This window comes from Pinus tabuliformis, chromosome J (assembly GCF_031772625.1).
Source record: "Pinus tabuliformis cultivar Carrire ecotype Pingquan chromosome J, CPIR1, whole genome shotgun sequence".
Classification (NCBI taxonomy): domain Eukaryota; kingdom Viridiplantae; phylum Streptophyta; class Pinopsida; order Pinales; family Pinaceae; genus Pinus; species Pinus tabuliformis.
In genome coordinates this window covers 834,065,075-834,071,074 of record NC_142295.1, presented here as the reverse complement: position 1 = coordinate 834,071,074, position 6,000 = coordinate 834,065,075, and the positions used below count along the sequence as shown (strand labels likewise).

Genomic DNA, 6,000 nt, shown 5'->3' with positions numbered 1-6,000 from the left:
AAACCAGTCATAGCCAAGTAATATATTGTTCAAAATATACTTACTCTCAAATGTATGATTTTAATTTTTTACATATCAAATTTTATTTTGAATACAAGATCTTTCTCTGGCACTCCAACAAACACTTCCCTAAGGACAATTAGGATGTCTCTAATCTCACAAAATTTTAATGCACCACCTAAACAAGGAAATGACGACCTACCCCCTTCGATGTCATTAGAGAAATCCATGGAAGCCTTTCAAAACTTGGATGCTTAACCTCATATTCAGTAATGGAGTAATCAAATAAGGAAGTGGTTATCTCAAGTTTTACTTAATCCTCTTGTTCAAAAATTGAAACTAGCCATAGCCAAGTAATATATTGCTCAAAATATACTTACTCTCAAATATATGATTTTAATTTTTTACATATCAAATTTGATTTTGAATATTGATTTGTGTTATTTCCAAGATAGGTTATGCAACCGTCAGCAAAGCTTGGGATTTCTATCACCTTAACATAAGTTGGTAGTAATGTACCAAATTCTGGAGTCTCTTCTACTGCTTCATCTGATAATGTTTCTAATGAGTGGCATACAATATTTACCATTGATGAGGATGGAGTTCTTCATCAATTGCGTGCCACTCTCATACAAGCATGAGATGCTCCTGCTAGTAAGTTACATTACATAAAAGTATTGGGTGTGTATTTTATGTTGTTATTTAAAATGTTGTATTGTTTTTAAAACATTGCAAATCTTATTAGGCACCTAGATTTTTACCATGACTTAGTAGTTCTGTACCATAAGCACCATTCTCACTGTGGTGTGGGAAATCAATTAGGAAGTATGGTTTAGCAATTCACTATTTTCTAATTTATGATCATCATGTTCTATACATTAATAGCTATTCTCATACATGCCCTGATGACTTGGATCATTTTCATTTTGTGTTTTCTAGTAATTCTAGCTTACCATGGCATTATATATTAACCATATGCTTCTATTTCGAGAAACAATTCATGATAAAGTACTTTAAATTTTAGATTGGTAGCAATAATCCAATGACCAAGGAACATACTACTGTATGATTCAATATCTACTTCTTACACATGACCCCAAACCACCTAAGTGAGAAAATTATCTTCTATTTTTACTTCCTAGATTATGTCTAGGGAGAACTCTGCATATGAACAAAGCTCTTGTTACCTATGGATTGTTCTTAAAGGTTAGTAAGTTTTCAAGTGTTTCTGTGACAAAGTGATTTTCATAAATTGTTGCAGGGAATAAATGGTTGTTGAATTGATAGCAGCTGTAGGCATCCTACAATACATTGCTTATGAGTTCACTGTTTTGGATTCCTATCTTATAAATTTTAGACTTTTTCATGGTTAATAGAATGGATTGTAAGTTGGAACATGACTAGTATTGTTCATTTTTCTAATTGTAGATGGGGTTGTCAAGGTGCTACAGATAATAGTAGGGTTATTGTTCCTCGTAGTTTTTTTTCTATCTTAAAAGCATTTTTGTTGCAGTGAATGACAAATTCAAATTGTTATGATGTATTTCAAACCCCTCCTCGAGATTCAACGACAAGATCGACATCAAACAAAACTACACAATCATTTGGCTTCATAGAACATCAATAAGAACTTTAGGGGTTAAGGAAGAGGAATATTGAGGAGGGAAATACAGACTTCCCTTGAAATATTGGTAGTAGAAAATAGCCACAAAGATCAAATAAATCATCAACACCAGCCCCCTCATCTCTAATAGCACTTGTACAACAATCACCTTCTAAAATTTCTTTTGGACTAGGGCCTGGTCAATATCAATGGTCTAGACTGGAAAGGAAAGATGTGGGTGTCGACAACATTTCCCCATTCACTGATCCTGTTAAAAATAGATGACCATGATCTCAAGGTACTCGATCCCTTCCAAGATTGTAAGTACCATGCCAAAGCACATCCCCTTGGGACAAAACATTTTCAATACCATGGTCTAAACCAAGGCCTAGTCTTACAAAGGAGGAAATAATGTCGGAAGAAAATCTTGAAGAGTTTCTAGAAAATGTGGAAGAAAAATTGTTAGAGTCTGTGTCAAAAGTAGCAACACCTTCAAACGAAGGTCTTACAATGCCATCACCAAGCCTTCATGGAATAGGTGGCAACAATCCAAGTCCTGTTCCAAATTCAGGATCTTTCTCTAGCAATCCAAGGAACACCTCCCTGAGGACAACTAGGATGTCTCCAATCTCACAAAAGCTTAATGCACCACCTAAACAAGGATATGGTGACCTCCCCCCTTCGATGTCATTGGAGAAATATGTCGAAGCCTTTCAAAACTTGGATGCTTAACCTCATATTGAGTAATAGAGCAATCCGATGAGGCAATGGCTATCTCAAGTTTTTCTTAATCCTCTTATTCAAAAAAATTGAAACCATTCATAGCCAAGTAATATATTGCTCAAAATATACTTACTCTCAAATGTATGATTTTAATTTTTTACATATCAAATTTGATTTTTAATATTGATTTGTGTTATTTCCAAGATAGATTATGCAAACGAAAGCAAAACTTGGGAATTCTATCACCTTAACATAAGTAGGTAGTAATGTACCAAATTCTGGAGTCTCTTCTGCTGCTTCATCTAATAATGCTGCTAATGAGTGGTGAACAACATTTACCATTGATGAGGATGGAGTTCTTCATCAATTGTGTGCTACTCTCATACAAGCACGAGATGCTCCTCCTAGTAAGTTACATTACTTAAAAGTGTTGGGTGCGTATTTTATGTTGTTAAAAGGTTGAGCACTACGTTATAAGTCACTCTAAAACCTCAATGTTTCTATCTCTGATGAGTTCTCTGCAAGCTCAATGTTTAAGTCCTTGATGTTGGGTCACTTTTAGGCTTGAAATGTTTAGGTTTCAAAGAAATAATGCAATGCTCCACCTTTTAACATGTTTTTTGTTTAACATATTTGAAGAATTTCTATTCAAATTGTATTCTTTGTATCTATAATTATTGTGTGTTGCATTCTATCTTGAATGTAGCTCCACAACCATCTTTATTGGGCCTTCAACCTCCAAAAGGGAAACCTTTCAATCCTCTTATTCAAGAATGTTTGGATGTCATGATTGAGCATCAAAGTTTGTGTGCATTGATGAAAGGAGAGTGGGTTAAGGGGTTGTTACCAAAAAGTAGTGTTCGTGCGGATTACATAGTACAACAGATTAAAGGTAAAACATATTTAAGTCTAATTTTGAGTAATAACAGTCTGGCTTGCTGATTTGCTCAATCAAGTGGTAACTTCCAAAGTATAGTTCTAATTTGTATGGGAAAATGTGTAGAACTTGTAGAAGGAACATGTGTGTGAGTTTGAGGGAAGAGGGGAATTTTATAACAAAGTAAACAAAAGATGGACTCTAGAACTGCCCACATATTCACAACTTCTTATGTATCTTTTTTGTTCACTTTTGGAGCATCCTCAGTGGATGCTGCATGTGGAAACTACTTCTTATCCAAATACAAAATCAAGCAATAATCATTTATTTTTTAGTATCCTGCCACCCAAAGAAATATTTCCGAAGAAGTATGTTGCAGTTTTTCCCTCTGTTACTATTTTTTTTATATCCTGGAGCATGTGTGCTAGTAGGGGGAAAGAAAAATTGTGGTGTTTTTGCACTATATTGGGATAAAAAGTTGCAGTTCTCTCTTCAGGTACATTGACCAAAGCTAAATTATCTAGTTTGAATGAGATCAATTTGCTCACATATAATTGGAATAAATTATTGTTGGATTTTGTGTAAATTCTACTAGAAAATATGCCCAGAAAAGCTCCAAAACATATAACAGGTAGACTACCACTTGTATATATAGGGTGAAGGTAAAACAATTGACAATGATGTTAAGGTTCTTATGTGAAACTACAACACAGTGATTTTAATTGAGCATCAAATGATAAATAGATGAAAATTTCATTTTTTCTTTATTATTTGTATCCTTTCTGCTATCAGTTAAATATAAGCATTGAATTTGACCCAAAGTACAAATTCAAGAGACCAAAGTTTATGTACATTTCTATGTATGATACGTATGAAACAAGAATATAGAAGTTAATAAAAAAAATATGCATAATATTTGTAGAATATGAGTGAAACAAGGAGTCTGCTCATGTAGGCTCATTCAAAGATGGCTTCCACAAAGAGAAAAATGTGACAGGATGACTCTTCCAACACAAATAAATATACCCATCCTCCAAATGCATCTCCCAATTTGAATAATGTTTACAAAAATGGCTCTTGCACAATGAATTATTTTATCACTAGGGATATGACACACAAATCCCCTTCCCTAACTCTAGTGACCCACTTCAATTGGCTCTCTTTTCTCTCCATACAAGAAGCACCATCATATCCTACACTATTAACTAACCCCATGCCAACCTCGCCTTCAACCATAAGCCTCTCCTTGCACTCTTTCCCCTTCAAACATACACTGTTGGAATCCAATAATCTTCATAGATGATCTACAAAGTTCTTAAATGTTTCTATGAAATCAAGAGACGAATGGTTTATATCATTATCAATCAAGAAAAATAATTCGGGATTTAGGTCCTTTATGAATTTGATGAACTTGTCACAAGGGTGAACTGATGTGAACTAATTGTCTTTTACTTCATTTTTGTCCAATCCCTCTCCTAATAGTTGATGAAGATGAAATTGTGCACAGATAGCTAATGCCTTGTATTCTTTGACCCCTAGGGCTTTCAATGGTAAGGGAATCTAGGGGTTTTGCAATGACATTGAATTTCATATCAAGATTCAAAGTCTTTGCACACCTCTTTAAATGGTTAGGGAAGTCATTGGAAGGAGTGTCATCTGAAAAGGGTTCCCCAAGAGTGTCTAATATGATAGTTATCCTTTGGAGACTAGGAGGCCCAAGTGGTATCCTAGCCAATGCCCCCATAAATGTGGGCCATTGTATTCCATGAGAAACACCAATATCTATTACATGAAGAGATTTATTGGTATTGTCTTCAAAAGTTTCGAGCAAATATTTATTGGCTATGGTGTACACCAAATAATACGATGGACTCACCTCATGAAACTGGATGAGAGCCCTGTGAGACAACTTTGGATCGCAGAGAGGAATTTCGAGCAAGGAAGAGATACGTTGGGATCCATGATCTCAGCAATGAAATCTCTCAGCCCATGTGCTGCAAGCCTATGGTTCGCATCAACTAAGATTGATGCAAGATCATGGAAGACCCATATGAGATGTTGAATGCGAACAATGTTATTGTTGGTTATAACCACTACACAAGAGTTTAGTAGTTGTTCAACCCATATCGATTCGTTGGGAAGATTAGGTGGACTACTCTAGCATCCACCTTATTTGCCTTTGTTGTCTCTATTACTATTGTTGTTATCATTGTAGTTTTTGTTTCTTGTGGTGTCCAAATCTAATTGATTGTTTGATTCTTCTCCATGCATAGAACTTAGTTTCTGGGGCAAGTTAGTGGTTTCCATGACCCAAACTCTCTCCTGTGTGGGGAGAGGCTACATTTTTTTCAAAGACATTCCAGAGCTTGCCTTTAGTAGATTCACATAAGACTCTAACTATTTTTCTCTTCTTGGTTATCTTGTAGAATCCTCCACATCATTCTGTATTCAACAAAGAAACAAATTAATCACTTTTGGTTTTATAAGAAAATGCACATAAGAAATCTATTTGGTCAAACTTGTGGAATGAGCAACAAAATTAGTAGCAGAAATATCAGTAGTGTCTTCTTCTCCATCCTCTACCTAGAACAATATAAACCATAACACAAAGCTTTAAGGTGAGGGGAATTAGAAGGGAAAGGAGAAACATATCTCATTTCAAGTTATTTTGATTTACTAAGAATAAGAAAATAATCCTTGAAGATCAACATAAATAGCAGAAATAACAAGAGAGTAAATCTACTCGAATGTTATAATTGTTTGCTTCAGAGCCTCTTCCAAAGAATGAGCCGCTCAT

At 34.9% G+C, this 6,000-nt stretch overlaps 1 pseudogene; it reads right to left on the bottom strand.

The window, feature by feature from the left end:
- Positions 1-4,150: 4,150 nt before the first annotated feature.
- The window catches only part of LOC149229293 (protein NODULATION SIGNALING PATHWAY 1-like), a 45,735-nt pseudogene continuing 43,885 nt past the window's right edge, over positions 4,151-6,000 (bottom strand).